Source organism: Spinacia oleracea, chromosome 6 (genome assembly GCF_020520425.1).
Source record: "Spinacia oleracea cultivar Varoflay chromosome 6, BTI_SOV_V1, whole genome shotgun sequence".
NCBI lineage: Eukaryota > Viridiplantae > Streptophyta > Magnoliopsida > Caryophyllales > Amaranthaceae > Spinacia > Spinacia oleracea.
The window spans coordinates 94035308-94052321 of NC_079492.1; positions in this window are offsets into that span (position 1 = coordinate 94035308).

The following is a 17014-nucleotide window of genomic DNA, read 5'->3' on the forward strand; positions in this document are numbered from 1 at the left end:
AAGGACACAACACACAATTCATATTCTGAGTATTGACTCCAACCCCTAAGCCTAAGCCTCACGCTGCGAAATTGTTCACGCGTTCTGTCGCAATCGATCCATAAATCGAACAGAACGTATCCTGTCCCGTAATTTGAGATTCGTTAAATAAAAAGGAGAAATAGCAAAGTCAAAGTGGTTAGTTTTCTGAGAACCGTGACGCACCTCTCAAGGGTGCGTCGTAATGTGCCCCTTCTCGATGATTTAATTGCTTTCCTCGCCCTTTTTATGAACTGTTAAACTAACTAAATCTGATTTTTCTATCACGCCTAACAAATATAATATTTTTGGGAAATTGGATTATCATGCTAGGTCCCTTAATACTATTTAAATCAGATAATCACGATCGATCTAGTATTATATGCTGCATATTGCTAAAATCAACTCAGATTAGTTTAATAGTTAACGCATGTCCCTTCAATTATTTATGCTGAGCTAGTAAGGATATCCTGCCTCTGGAGTTATCGACGAGCGAAGTACTCCTCTCGGTAGTTACAGTCCCCCGAACCCTCAATCTCTACCTTGCGGGTGTATGTTGAGAGATCCCCACACTAGGGATCACAAGGGAACCTACGGCCGTCGTGGTCAAACATAATTGCACTCCCTTTATGTCACGATAACTGGGTTTTGTCAGTTTTTCTCATTGTCGTTAAAAACTGAATGGCGACTCCTATATTACTAGTCAATTGGGTGTAAACTCAGAGGAAATCCAATTACACTTGATTGAATAAAAAGAATCGTCACACCCACGAGGGACGAGGTCACACATTAGCCTCGTGCTTTTTCGACCCCCTCACAGTGGCGACTCCACTGGGGATAGTGAAGGAAATACTCGTGCTTGTAGGTAATCAAAATAGCCGAAGGGTGAAACGATCCTACCCCGCGTTTATTTCCCCATCAAGTTGGGACGACCTAAAAATCAGCATATTAATGTGAACGGGCAGAACCGCATAACGAATCTTGGCTCCCTCGGGAGTTGGGACTAAGGATACCTTTTTCCGCCAATAGGGGGGTGCATACGCCGCGCATGTTGCCCACTCGGTACTTGTGCAGGTAGTACACCTATCCCGAACCCAATCGCTCGCTCATTAGGTCCCTCTCGCCTGCATGCCCCCTTGGCTTGCACTTGCGGGTTGGCCTCTTGAGCGAAATTCGTCTGTTGAAGACACTACCTCGACCTGGGCATGTGTTGGATCTACGATAGAAGCGGTACCAAGCCAGGCGCAAATACTACCCATAGAAGCCTATCATAAACTACGTGACATATTTAATTTTCAAATCCATGTTTGTAATGTAGTTATGTGTAGCAAACTATGTGACTATGTTATGATTGTGCGTACGAATAATGCTAGACAAATAATGCTAGAAAACCAACGACCTTAAAAGTTGCCCAAACATTCATGAACCAATTGGCCAAAGAGTTATACCAACATACTTGTTTCGCAAGCCCGAACGATCGCCACAAAAATAAGCGACGCTCGGGATGGCCTGTAACGAATCCCACAAACGCTGCACAACGCGTAAAGGACGTTATAAGGCAAGCACGCAAAACTAAAGTCGCAAAAACAAAAGTATACGCAAACAGAAAACGAGAACCAGCCAGGGACGCACTTTCAACGCCCCTGGCTGGGCGCCAAAATTTCTCACGCCCACTGCTGGGCGCTGAAGTTGCTGCCTGGCCTTTTGGTCAGGCACAGCAGCCTCGGTGCCCGCGCATGAAAAAATATACGTAGCAAAAAAAAAACTTTTCGTAAAAATTGCTGCAGGGGCGTATGAAAAGGCACTCGACTCTAAAAGCGACTAAAAGATAAAAAAATAAATAACTCTTTGTGTCGTTGTTAGGCCTCCTACGACGACAATGCTCGGCACCAAAACCGAGCATGCTAATTAAACGACCTTGAATGTCACATGGGAAAAATATTCAAAAAATAATGTTCGAATAAAGTCTTCAAGAAAAAAATAAATGTTCAAATAAATCCGAGTCCAGACTAGGCTATGCCAAAATACAATCCAAATCCTAAGTCTTAGTTGTCTTATCCATAGAATCGGTCCTAATGCTTGGTGTCGTTCTGCAAGTCAAAAGGTTAAACCATGTTGAGTCTTCCTTCCTAACATTTAAATCAATAAGCACCCATATGTAATTGTCATCCCTTCCTAAGAGTCTACGGCCTCAATACTCTCTCACCAATAAAAAGAATATATTATAGTATTTGCAAAATGGAAACAGTCACATTCTGAAAATCATTCCCCCATAGTCGCACAACTCCCAAAGTGAACCTAAGGTATCAATACCATTGGCAAAAAATTAATGGCCTCAAGGCTTATGATCACATTGGGTCACGACTATCATAGTCCTCTCGAGCCACTCGCTCCTTGAAGTGCTCCTAAGTACGGACTAAAAGATTTTCCATGAATACAACATGACGAACCATGAAAATACCCAAATCGGCATGCTATAAGACTACCATTGGGGTAAAGCAATACACACTAAGAGAGAAGCCGCGCTAATGATTCTAGTCTTGCAAAAATAAAGATTCGATCTCCCCAATTAACTACCTTGCCAACATTAAGAAAAATGGCGCATGACAAATGAACACCCAAGGGTTAAAATCTAAAGTGTCAACCAACGAAAGTTATGGTCCAATTAGCCTAAGTCTGAGAGTCGCTTGGTCAAGTATTATAGGCTTACGCCATGTCATTATTTTGAGTCTAGGCCACCTCCTTGTATTCATACACGGGTTATAATCAGAAAGATTAATGAAAGTTTGAGTCTAAATCACAACTTCCAATTAAATCCCAGAAACTGGAATCTGAAAAGAAGCAAAAGATTATTTTCGATGTAATTCTTTCGTTAAATTTCAATAAGGTAAAAACAACATTTTGAATCTACGCTATTTGCACATTTTAAGAAACGACTAAATACGCTTGCAAAGTAAGACAATTTAAAGGTCCACCCTAGGCCTACTAAAATTAAAAGTCCACCCTAGGCCCACTAAAGTTAAAGGTCCACTATAGGCCTACCAAACGAGACTCACTCAGTCTCGCCTCGTGACTCAAAGACCACAACCATCCACCCTTTTAGCCCAAATAAAAAATTTGAAGGATTTATGTTGGGGAGAAATCCCAAGCAAAAAGGAAAAAATAGAAAGAGAAAAGGGAGAGCGAAAAGAGCTACGAAATACTTAAAAAGAAAGAGAGGGGAGAGCGAAAAGAGCCATGAAATACTTAGCCCGTACCTCCCAAAGTGCGAAATCTACCCAAGTAAACGAGGAAAAGAATTGAGTCAACCAATCCAAATCATAAAGTTCTACGATGTCTACCTTTTCCAATCCTTATGTTCTTAGACGCCTTCGCCCTGGGGCCCTGTTCAGCTCATTTAACCCATCCATGTTCTCATTGCCATAACCCAAGAAACCATTACCTCGACTCTTGTTCTTGAACTTGTTGTCAACTGCAAACCACGTACGGCCATTGACACGTGCGTCGTACCCATTATTTCCAAATCCCAAACCTGCTCTTGCACCACCATTAGCATAATGACCATATAACTTGTGTGGATACATCCTATTGATATACCCTTGAGCCGTCCCCATGCTACTCATTGGCCTTGATTGATGTAAACTCGTGACACTAGCTTGAGGCTGCAAATTACGAGTCCTAGCAGATATAATCCTCATGCTTGACCAATACCTATACAAATTATCCTATCTCATTCAACCCATCTTTCAAACCGTCTTGAGTCACACAAAAAAAAAAAAAAATGAAAAAGTGCAAAAAAATGTAAATAATAAAAAAGGAACTTTGCAAGCGCCTTTAAGAGTTCATCTAAAAAGAAAATGAAGCATTTAGCGCACCAAAAAAAGATCCGCCCAGAAATTATTTTGAGCGCCCACAGCTGGGCGCCGAAATCACTAACGCCCCAGCCTGGGCGCTGAATCTCCCTGCTTGCTAAAATTTGTCCAGAAGTGCTCGTCATTTTATCCGCACATACACGGAAAAATAATGAACACTTGGAGGGGTACAGCACGTATTCAGATATACGTACCACCAAAAAATACATGTACTCAAAAAATATATAAAACAAATTTTGGCTTACGGCAAGGCAGCAGATTAAAATAAAAAAAAAACTTCACTTATTCTACCGTTTCAAATAATATGTTTCCATCTCAGGACATACTTATCGAATTCGGCATTCTAAGAAACCATTTTCTAGGCTAAGAACTACGCAAGACCTGATTCCAAATTAAATCTATTTAAGGCGGATACGTAGGCAATCCATGATTCGGTCCAACCAATTTGCAAAAATATTAAAGCCTATAAAATAACAAGAATAAGAAATAGAGTCCCTTATTGAAATTTAATTACTTGCAACCCAAGTCGAAAGAAATATTTAAGTCAAAGGAAGAATCCAAGTCATCAAGATGCCAAAATTAATGAGCACACATCGAAAAATAACAAGGGCACGTACCCTTGCCAGAAGGAGCACTCACACTCCTAGGCACTTAGCCAAGACTCAAAAAGATCGCTTTGCCTCAATTGAATGGGGGCTAGCGCAAGCGTCCATGACCTCTAAAGTACTCAACTTGACCCTCCCTAAAGCGAACTAACTCACTTAAAGACTTTCATTCACCACTAGACATAGTCGTTCGCTTAAAGACCTTCTTTCACCACTAGACACAATCATGATCGCCAACAAGTAGTAAAGGCAGTAAGCTTGCAATGAAAAAGATTGTTCTACGACATCGCCACATCGTTCCTTCGAACTCTGGGCACCCGTTCATGGTAATTCGAATGCTTGCTAATCTCCTTTGAAAAAAATCAGACATTGTCAATAGGACTTGGCACTTAACCAAGGCTCACCCTACTCAGACATATGACACGGGCATCTAAAATCGAAATCTAAAAGCATCATTAATGGGAAGACATAATAGCAACTGGGGGCTAAAAAATTGAAGTGAAAGAGCTAGGGAAATAACTAAGTATACCTTGACCTTTTGTATGGACATACACCAAGTAAATCTAAGTCAATTTGACAACAGTTTATATTCCCGCAATTCTGGAAAAGATGGCCCTAAAAGCCTAAAGCATATGCCAAACGGGCACAAGTATATCTTGACGCCTGCACCCTGGCTTACAGCAAATCCTTAGACAACATTCCAAAATCGTAACAGTATTTTGATTCACTCATGTAATCCTGTACGAACCCTTCTATAAGTCAACCTACTTAGGACACCTCGAATTGTACACAGTAGGACTCGGATTTCAAATAATTTTCAAAGGCTTCTTCGAACATAATACAGTGTCATTGGTTTAATCTAAGTATGCGTTTTGCAAGTGAGTCAAAGATATTTCTAAATATGATTATAGGTAAAGAAAGGCACCTAGCCTTTTGGTCAAGGCACACTTCAACATGTGATTACCTTGACCATGGCAATGTCGCACAATACGACATTTACAAGAGAAGTAGCAAATCACTACTCGAACATACCTTGCACTAAACGAGTCTGGTTCAAACTATTGATCCGTGTCACCATGAATGCATAAAAACGTATGCCAAGCATTATAGCACCAAGCCAATCCCGTAGCTACAATTGGGGGCTTGAGAAAAACACTCTAAAAATACTCGAAATGACGATTTTATCGTAAATTCTCGACGCTAATGCTATACATACATCATAGGGGCACGATCCTAAGGTCTAATCATGTAAAACGAACCTTAGAATGGCTACAACCCCTCCCAAATTCTAAGCGCTACTTAGAATATATAAAGTCACCCCACTAACAAGGGTAACTGAAAATCGCGAGTCACCAAAACTCCGATCAAATTACTGCACATAACGCTCGCCCTATAAAGCGCCCGTTACACAGTCTACATCATTCCAAAGCAAAAGCGAAAGAAAAAAATCAAGGATAAGAACTGTCAAAATATACCCAGAAATCATTTTCAACGCCCAGAGCTGGGCGCCGATATCTTTAACGCCCCAGCCTGGGCGCTGATTCTTTCTGCTAGCCATGTTTTGCCCAGATATAAAAATAAGAAAGAAACACCTATGAATTCTCGCATCGAACGAAGTAATAAGCCGTGCAAACCCACGCAGAAGGTGCTACACTTGTTCGAGCACCTGAACGAGGCGTGATGAAGTACTCCAATGCAAAAAATAATAATGATATCCCAACACCTGGAGGAATGTTCTAATACATGCGGTTAGGCCACACAAGCCTACGTCGCACCATAAGTTCAACCATCCCACAGTACAAGTCTAAAAAAAGAGAGCAAGATATACTACACTAATACGGGCACGACCAAAGAGCATGTGTAAAAGAGGCAAAGACTACTTATCGCCCAAATTCAAAATGCAAGCCACACGACTTCTACATTAAGGATTAAAGGTAGCAAAATATTACCTACCACGAAAGGGGTAGCTCGTGAAGGAAATAATGCCCTTGGTCCAAGTATGCATTCTATGTTAAGTCTAATAAATGCGGTTCAGTATTAATTAACAAGTTAATAATTCAGTGAGATCAAGTGAGCTGAATGCCTAGCTAGAGGCCGCTTCAGTTCAAGTGGAATTAATGATATTAATCCACAGCTTTCTCTTGACTGAACCCGTAGGGTCACACAAATAGTACGTAAACGGATCAAGTATTTAATGGCATTAAATACTCCATCTATGAATATTCGGAACCGACGGATCTTGGTTTCAGTGGGAGCTAAGATCGTCACAGGCAAGAAATGAATACTCCGGAAACGATGATATTGCCAGAAACGGAAATATGGATCGTATCGGAAAAATAAATATTATCCAAGTCGTAGATGTTGCCGGAAACGGAAACATGGTACGTATCGGAAAATATTATCGGAAATGGAAATATTGCCAGAATCGGAAATATTGCCGGAAACGGAAATATTGTCAGAATCGGAAATATTACCGGAATCGGAAAATAATTCCGGAAACGGAAATATTAAATATTTGTTCGAAACGGAAATTAATTCCGGAATCGGAAATATTAAATATTGTTCGTATCGGAAATGAATTCCGGAATCGGAAAATTTAATCAGAAGCGCATCGTACGAATAAGCATCGGACGAGGCCTGCCGGACGAGGCCCAGCACGAAGCCAGGCCATCGCCCAGCAAGCCAAGCGCGCCGCAAAAACAGCCACGCCAGGCCCAGCGCAAGGCCAGGCCCAGCAGGCTGCGCAGCGCGCACAGCGCGCACAGCACGCGCAGCGCGCAGCGCGCGCGGGCGCTGCGTGGGCTGCTGCTCGCGCGCACGCATGGGGGCCCATCGTGGCTGCCGTGCGTGTGTGTGCAAGTGTTTGTGTTCGTGCACGTTTCCTAAAACATGCAGAGTTCGGTTAATGATTAAATTCCTAATTCTATTTGATAAATTAATTAAATTAGAGTTCTTGTAGGATTCTAGGTTTAATTAATTTGTATCTGAATAGGATTTCGATTCCCTTTCCATACCCCTATAAATATGAGGCTAGGGCTCACAATTTATAACAAGTTTCAAAGTATTCAAAAGTGAGTTTTTGAGAGAAAATTAAAACACACATCTTGCTCATAAAGTGCCGAAATTTTCTAGTACCTTAAGGGCGATTCTAGTTGGTCAATCTTAAGGCGGATCCGGACGTGCTGTGGACTATCTACGGAGGGACGACACTTGGAGTCCTAAAGACTTGTTCTTGTTCGGTTCGGGCGCAGCTAGGGAGGGCACGCAACAAAGAGTATGCATCTAAATTATGCTATATGATTATGTGTAAATAATATGTTGTCCTGGGTTAATGGTTGTTTCCGCATGATCTATGTAATGTCATATGTATCATAACCTAACAGTGGTATCACGAGCCCCTTATTATATTCATAATCTAAATTGCATGAACATGGTTAAATATTACAAATTTGCAAGAATTAAAAGGGGTGATTAATTTTCGTAATTGTTAATTAATTGCAAATTGCGTTTATTTAATTATACGTACGCAGTTTTTCGGCAGTTTCTTCGTTACTCATCCGAATTGAGTGATTTTTGTGTCAATTCCGCATGTAAAAGGCATTCTAAAATTTTGACAAAACAGTATTTTTCTGCCGAACCCAGAATTCTCAAATTCGAAGCCTAACTATGACTTTTCGAAGGTTTTAGTTTTTCGAATGCAAAATTTCGTAAATTTAAGATGTTAAATTAAATATTTGCGATTCTTGTTGATAAATCTTGAATTTTTGATTGACCTACTGCATATTTTTAACAAGTTTGAATGCCTAGTCTTGTTAATTATGCAATCTAATTTGTAATTATGATTAATTTGTTGAAAATTAGAATAATTTAGAATTAATTTGATTTTCATAATTAATTGTAATTTAATTAGAAACCTATGATTAAAAACCACCATAAAAATTGTAAATTTATGATAAATTTTAAATTTTTATGACCTAGACTTGAATCCATAACAATCGGAAATCAATTGGATAATAAATTTTCGATTTTTCGCCCTAAAATTATGAAATTAATATTATTTATTAATTTGTCATTAATTTTAAATATAAATTTTAAATTTTTTATGCGATTCGTTCATAAAACTTGCACGCACGAAGCAATGGACGCTTCGTGTTACCCTTAAGGGGTGTTGTATAATGCGGGCATGCGACGACGAGCAAGGGAGCTCGTCGCCCGTGCGGCACGAATGCAATGAGCAAGGGCGTAGTGCACGAGCACAAGGCAGCAGCCCTGCCTTGTGTCGTGTGCCACGAGCAATGGACGAATGGGCATGGGCGAAGGGCGAGCCAAGGCAGTCGCGTGTGGGCAGCAAGCGAGCTGCGCCACAACGCGCGCTGCCTCGCACAAGAGTGCGCAGCCTCGCGCGCAGCGAGCGCAAGCTCGCGTGCCACGAGCGCTGCGCCCAGCATTGCTCGCGCGCACAACGAGCTAGGACTCGCGTGCACAGCCAGCATTGCTCGCGCGCACAGCGAGCGATGTCGCCCGCCCAGCGAGCGATGTCGCGCGCCCAGCGAGCGATGGCTCGCGCGCCCAGCGAGCGATGTCGCGCGCCCAGCGAGCGATGTCGCGCGCGCACTGCGAGCGATAGCTCGCGTGCGATGAGCGCTGGCGCGCGCAGCGAGCACCAATGCGTGCGGAGGCTTGCGATGGGGATGCAGCAGCTATGCGACGAGCGCATGGGCTGCGCGCACATGGCCAGCAATGGCTGTGTGCGTGCGGCCCATGGGCGTGCAACGCGTAGGGTGTTTGCGTTACGATTAAAGATCGTTTTGAATGTTTAATTTGAAAATTCCAGTTCACGTAATTTTAATTAATTTTAAAATTAATAATTTAAATTATTTTCTTGGATTTTAATTTTGAATATTGTAATTATAATAAATTTTATTTATTCTAATTATTTTACTAAAATTAAAATCATGAATTAATTTAAATACGACTGAAATTAAATTAAACTTTTTGGATTCAATTATAAATTTATATGAGCTTTAAATTTTAATTAAATTTGTATGTTTCCGGTTAGACTAGAAATACATTTTTATGTTTAAAATTAGTAAAGCATATGAATTTATTGGTTTAAGTGGGAGCGTATTTTAGTCATAAACTCTTGATTAGGTCTACAAATCCTTAAGGTTAAAACAACTTGATTAGAATTAATAAGGACTGAATAATTGGTAGATTATTGGTGCCCTTGATTAATTGCTGCAAATGTTTACGTGATGCATAATGTGTTTTACTAACCAGCTATGTGGGCCATTCATGATAATGAATGGGTGAATGGTATATATTGTATATGTACTGTTTTGCAGGTTATGAAGTGACTAGTATGGCCCAAATAGGATAGAAAATATGGTCTGCGTACCATTAATTTGAATGTAATTGGTCTGAAGTACCAAAGTTATTTTTCAATTCAAATATGGTCTGCGTACCATCAAATAGTTGTAATTAGTTATAGCTTATCCTATTTGAAGAAAATGGTGCCTCCCACGGAGATTTTCAAGACGGACTTTGAAGTTAAAGCTTCAAGATGAAGTCGGGCCATACTAGATCACAAATATCTTATGCATGTTTTAAGTTATTTATTGCTTTTAAATATGTCTTAAAATGCATGAGATCAAAAGCTTGATTATGTTGCATGATTAAGGATTTTAGTTCACTTAAAATCTAACCAACATAGTAAGAGCCTTAAGTTCCAAACTTAAAAATTGAGTTAAAAGGTGCCATGCCAAAATATACACTTGCTTGGATATCATTTACATCAATCTAGTAATAGTTTTCGCTCAGCGAGGTGTTACTTATTGGTCCTAAAGGGGCAAGGTACACAAATAATTGTGAGTACATGTTAGTTTTGGTGAAACTCAACGATATAAGTAAGGAGTCCTTTTATGTCGTGGCAAAATCGATAGGTTTACCTAATAAAGTTCTTAGACGTACCTATCAACCAAGAATAGTTTCTAGACTATTAGCAAAAGGCTTTTTCTTACCTAAGATGTTCTAGGATTAAGTCGACAAACTGTGCTTAGTTCTTCAATGATTTTAGGATCTTGGAATCATTTTATTCACACCTGCCGGAACACATAACTTGAATAAAATGCTTAATAAACATTGAATTATGCATGTATGCTAGAGTTTTAGTTTATTAAGAGAAACTGTGAATGGTTATTTATTTGTTTATTCTTTTCAATTGTAGTTTTTTAATATGGCAAACAACAATTCATTCAACATTCGATCAATTCTCGAAAAGGAGAAGTTGAACGGGAAAAACTTCCTTGACTGGCAAAGGAACTTGCAAATAGTTCTTATGCAGGAAGAAAAGGAGTATGTCCTGGATGAGGCGATGCCCGAAGCTGCAGGCGACGGGGTCACTCAGGCAGCCCTCAATCGTTGGATTGATGCCAACAAGGATGTGAAATGTCTAATGCTCGCCACCATGAGTGCGGATCTGCAGAAAACGTTCATCAACTCAGATGCTTTCACAATCATCAGTGAGTTGAAGAACATGTTCCAAGATCTGGCTCGAGTCGAAAGATTCGAGACTCATAGGCAAATTCTTGAGACCAAGCTTAAGAAAGGCGAGCCCGTAAGTCCACATGTTCTCAAAATGATTGGACTCATTGAGAATATGAGTCGGCTGGATCAGCAATTTTCTCAGGAAATGGCTATAGACACCATCCTCCATTCTCTTCATAGCGGGTATGATCAGTTCAAACTGAACTACAGTATGAATAGTCTGGACAAAACGCTCACTGAGCTTCACGGTATGCTGAAGACCGCTGAAAAGACGCTCAAAAGTGATAAGCAGGATGTGCTTATGGTGCGTGGGGGCAAGTTCAAGAAATCTGGAAAGAAGAGGAATGTTAAGAAAGGTGGCAACAAGGCCAGCCCAACTAAGCAAACTGGCGCCAATTCTGCAAAGAGGAAGGTCAGTCAACCCACTTCTGAATCCGAATGCTTCTACTGCAAGAAGAAGGGGCATTGGAAGAGAGATTGCTTGAAGCTAAAGGAAGATCAGAAGAACGGAACAGTCGTTCCATCTTCAGGTATTTTCGTTATAGACTGTATACTTGCTAATTCAACTTCTTGGGTATTAGATACAGGTTGTGGCTCACACTTATGTTCCAATCCACAGGGACTAAGAAGAAGTAGAAAGTTAAGCAAGGGTGAAGTCGACCTACGAGTGGGAAATGGAGCACGGATTGCTGCATTAGCCGTAGGAACTTACTATTTGTCGTTGCCCTCCGGGCTAGTTTTGGAACTGGAAGAATGTTTCCATGTTCCAAGTCTTACTAAAAACATCATTTCAGTTTCTTGCTTAGATGCTAAGGGATTTTCCTTTTTAATAAAAGACAATAGTTGTTCGTTTTATTTTAAAGAGATGTTTTATGGATCTGCTAGATTAGTCAATGGACTTTATTTATTAGATCACGACAAACAAGTATATAACATAAATACCAAAAAGGCCAAAAAGGATGATTCAGATCTCACCTATCTGTGGCATTGTCGATTAGGCCATATAAACTTGAAACGCTTAGAAAGACTTCAAAGGGAAGGAATTCTAGAACCATTTGACTTAGAGGATTATGGTAAATGCGAATCATGTTTACTTGGCAAAATGACAAAGCAACCTTTCTCTAAAGTTGGAGAAAGAACAAATGAACTATTGGGTTTAATCCATACAGATGTATGTGGACCAATGAGTACAAATGCTAGAGGTGGTTTCAGCTACTTTATCACTTTCACTGATGACTTCAGTAGGTATGGTTATGTCTACCTAATGAAGCATAAGTCTGAATCCTTTGACAAATTCAAGGAATTTCAGAGTGAAGTAGAGAATCAATTAGGCAAGAAGATTAAGGCACTGCGGTCTGATAGAGGCGGTGAATATCTGAGCTATGAATTTGATGACCATCTGAAAGAATGTGGAATTCTATCAGAATTGACTCCTCCTGGAACACCACAATGGAACGGTGTGTCAGAACGGAGGAACAGAACCTTGCTAGATCACATGGTCAGGTCAATGATGGGTCAGGCCGAACTTCCATTAGAATTTTGGGGACATGCACTAAATACAGCTGCACTCACTATAAATAGAGCTCCGTCTAAAGCTGTCGAAAAGACTCCATACGAATTATGGTTTGGAAAGCCTCCAAATATGTCTTTTCTTAAGATTTGGGGATGTGAAGTATACGTCAAACGATTAATTTCAGACAAACTTCATCCAAAATCTGACAAATGTATCCTTGTGGGCTATCCAAAGGAAACAAAGGGGTATTACTTCTACAATACATCTGAGAACAAAGTGTTTGTTGCTCGAGATGGTGTCTTTTTGGAGAAGGATCACATTTCCAAAATGACAAGTGGGAGAAAAGTAGACCTCGAAGAAATTCGAGTCGAACAACAAACTCTAGAGAATGCTCAAGATGACATTCAGGATGAAACTCAGATATCTTTAGAAGAATCTGGTGAGAATCATGGTCAATCTAGAAATGTTACCCCGCGTAGATCGCAAAGATATAGATCTCAACCGGAAAGGTACTTAGGTATTTTGACGAACGAGAGCTATGACGTTCTATTACTTGAAAGTGATGAACCTGCGACTTACAAGCAAGCTATGACGAACCCTAGCTCCAAGCAGTGGCAAGAAGCCATGCAATCTGAATTAGACTCCATGTCTGAAAACCAAGTATGGGATTTGGTCGATTTGCCAGATGGCTACCAAGCCATTGGAAGCAAATGGGTTTTCAAACTGAAAAAGGACAAGGATGGGAAACTTGAAGTTTTCAAAGCTAGATTGGTCGCAAAAGGTTACAGGCAAGTCCACGGTGTAGATTACGATGAAACCTTTTCACCAGTTGCAATGCTAAAGTCTATTCGAATAATGTTAGCAATCGCTGCATATTACGATTACGAAATATGGCAGATGGATGTCAAAACTGCTTTCTTAAACGGCGTTTTAACAGAAACTGTGTTTATGACACAGCCTGAAGGTTTTGAGGATCCAAAGAATGCTAAAAAGGTATGCAAGCTAAAGAAGTCAATCTACGGATTGAAGCAGGCATCCAGGAGCTGGAATATACGTTTTGATGAAGCAGTCAGTGACTTTGGTTTCATCAAGAACGCAGACGAATCTTGTGTATACAAGAAGGTCAGTGGGAGCAAAATTGCTTTCCTAGTATTATATGTCGACGACATATTGCTTATCGGAAATGACATTCCTATGTTGAACTCTGTCAAGATTTGGCTTGGGAAATGTTTTTCGATGAAGGATCTAGGAGAAGCACAGTACATATTGGGCATCAAGATTTACAGAGATAGATCTAAAAAGATGATTGGACTTAGTCAAAGCACTTATATCAATAAGGTGCTTGATAGGTTCAAGATGGCGGACTCCAAGCGAGGCTACCTACCCATGTCTCATGGAATGACTCTAAGCAAGACTCAATGCCCAAAAACACTTGATGAGCGTAGACGAATGAATGGGATTCCATATGCATCATTGATTGGTTCAATAATGTATGCTATGATATGTACACGCCCGGATGTTGCGTACGCACTCAGTGCTACGAGCAGATACCAGTCAGACCCAGGAGAGGCGCATTGGACTGCTGCCAAGAATATTCTGAAGTACCTGAAAAGGCACAAAGATGACTTCCTGGTCTATGGTGGAGATGATGAATTAATTGTTAAAGGCTATACGGACGCAAGTTTCCAAACCGACAAAGATGGTTTTAGATCACAGTCTGGGTTTGTCTTCTGCCTCAACGGAGGAGCAGTAAGCTGGAAAAGTGCTAAGCAAAGCACCATTGCGGATTCTACAACTGAAGCGGAGTACATTGCTGCACATGAAGCAGCAAAGGAAGCTATATGGCTAAGGAAGTTCATAGGAGAACTTGGTGTAGTCCCCCCCATTAAAGGACCAATATCCCTGTATTGTGATAATAACGGAGCTATTGCACAGGCAAAAGAGCCTAGACACCACCAGAGAGTCAAGCATGTACTTCGTAGATTTCACCTTCTACGAGAGTTCGTTGAAAGAAAAGAAGTCGAGATAAGCAAAATTGGAACTGATGACAACATATCAGATCCATTAACTAAACCTCTGCCGCAGGCGAAGCACAACTCGCACACTGCAGCTATGGGAATCAAGCATATTGGAGAATGGCTTTGATGTCTCTGTTTAATGTTTTAAAGTTTTAGAGTTTAAATCTTTGTAAAACATTATTGGTTAATCATTCACAATAAATGAAATGAATTCATTTTTCCATTTAATTTGTGGTTTATTAAATGATGAGTCCCTTCAATTTGACGATATATTCAAGATAGACTGTCAGGACCAGTCCTGTGACTAAGAAATGTCTATCAAGTGAACTTGAATGTCAAAGGTTGAAAATAGTCCCTAATCGGAGTTTTCTATAAAATTGGACGCATAGAAAACGTTAGACGATTAGAATGCAAGATGACTAGTAGTTCTGTTTCTTGAACTATGTGGACATGGCAATGTCATAATCATTTGCATAGATACTTACTTTGGGAAGACTAGTATCGGACAAGACCTATGAAACTTTACTGTAAGAGATGAAAGTCTGTCATTAGTAAATTTCATTAAATTATTAGACACTAAATCCTCAATACTTGAGTGATTTGAGATTACTTGTTTGAGAACTGGTTGCTTTGACGTTGACCAACCGTCGCACCGTAAAAGGAGGCTATAAAGGCAACGCTCAGGTAATCACCTATCAAACGAAGTCTAATCTCAAGATCGCAAGATTGGGATTGTCCTCCCATAAATCGGGATGAAATGCTTAAAAGTTGTACAAGGCCACTCGGAGAGCTAGAAACTGTGAAATGCATGGCCGTGCTCGGATGAATCATAGGCTATGATTATCTGTTTATTTGATCAGTTGAACTCTGAAACCGAGGAACACCTCTGGACATAATAAGGATGACAACTCTTACCTTATGTTCAAGAGCAAGCATCGAGCGACAAAGGAATTAGGAAATGCACACTTGTCCCTAAGGACAAGTGGGAGACTGAAGGAAATAATGCCCTTGGTCCAAGTATGCATTCTATGTATAGTCTAATAAATGCGGTTCAGTATTAATTAACAAGTTAATAATTCAGTGAGATCAAGTGAGCTTAATGCCTAGCTAGATGCCGCTTCAGTTCAAGTGGAATTAATGATATTAATCCACAGCTTACTCTTGACTGAACCCGTAGGGTCACACAAATAGTACGTAAACGGATCAAGTATTTAATGGCATTAAATACTCCATCTATGAATATTCGGAACCGACGGATCTTGGTTTCAGTGGGAGCTAAGATCGTCACAGGCAAGAAATGAATACTCCGGAAACGATGATATTGCCAGAAACGGAAATATGGATCGTATCGGAAAAATAAATATTATCCAAGTCGTAGATGTTGCCGGAAACGGAAACATGGTACGTATCGGAAAATATTATCGGAAACGGAAATATTGCCAGAATCGGAAATATTGCCGGAAACGGAAATATTGTCAGAATCGGAAATATTACCGGAATCGGAAAATAATTCCGGAAACGGAAATATTAAATATTTGTTCGAAACGGAAATTAATTCCGGAATCGGAAATATTAAATATTGTTCGTATCGGAAATGAATTCCGGAATCGGAAAATTTAATCAGAAGCGCCGTACGAATAAGCATCGGACGAGGCCTGCCGGACGAGGCCCAACACGAAGCCAGGCCATCGCCCAGCAAGCCAAGCGCGCCGCACAAACAGCCACGCCAGGCCCAGCGCAAGGCCAGGCCCAGCAGGCTTCGCAGCGCGCACAGCGCGCACAGCACGCGCAGCGCGCAGCGCGCGCGGGCGCTGCGTGGGCTGCTGCTCGCGCGCACGCATGGGGGCCCATCGTGGCTGCCGTGCGTGTGTGTGCAAGTGTTTGTGTTCGTGCACGTTTCCTAAAACATGCAGAGTTCGGTTAATGATTAAATTCCTAATTCTATTTGATAAATTAATTAAATTAGAGTTCTTGTAGGATTCTAGGTTTAATTAATTTGTATCTGAATAGGATTTCGATTCCCTTTCCATACCCCTATAAATATGAGGCTAGGGCTCACAATTTATAACAAGTTTCAAAGTATTCAAAAGTGAGTTTTTGAGAGAAAATTAAAACACACATCTTGCTCATAAAGTGCCGAAATTTTCTAGTACCTTAACGGCGATTCTAGTTGGTCAATCTTAAGGCGGATCCGGACGTGCTGTGGACTATCTACGGAGGGACGACACTTGGAGTCCTAAAGACTTGTTCTTGTTCGGTTCGGGCGCAGCTAGGGAGGGCACGCAACAAAGAGTATGCATCTAAATTATGCTATATGATTATGTGTAAATAATATGTTGTCATGGGTTAATGGTTGTTTCCGCATGATCTATGTAATGTCATATGTATCATAACCTAACAGCTCGCACCTACACGAGCGGAACCCCAAGGCATCTTTCTCAA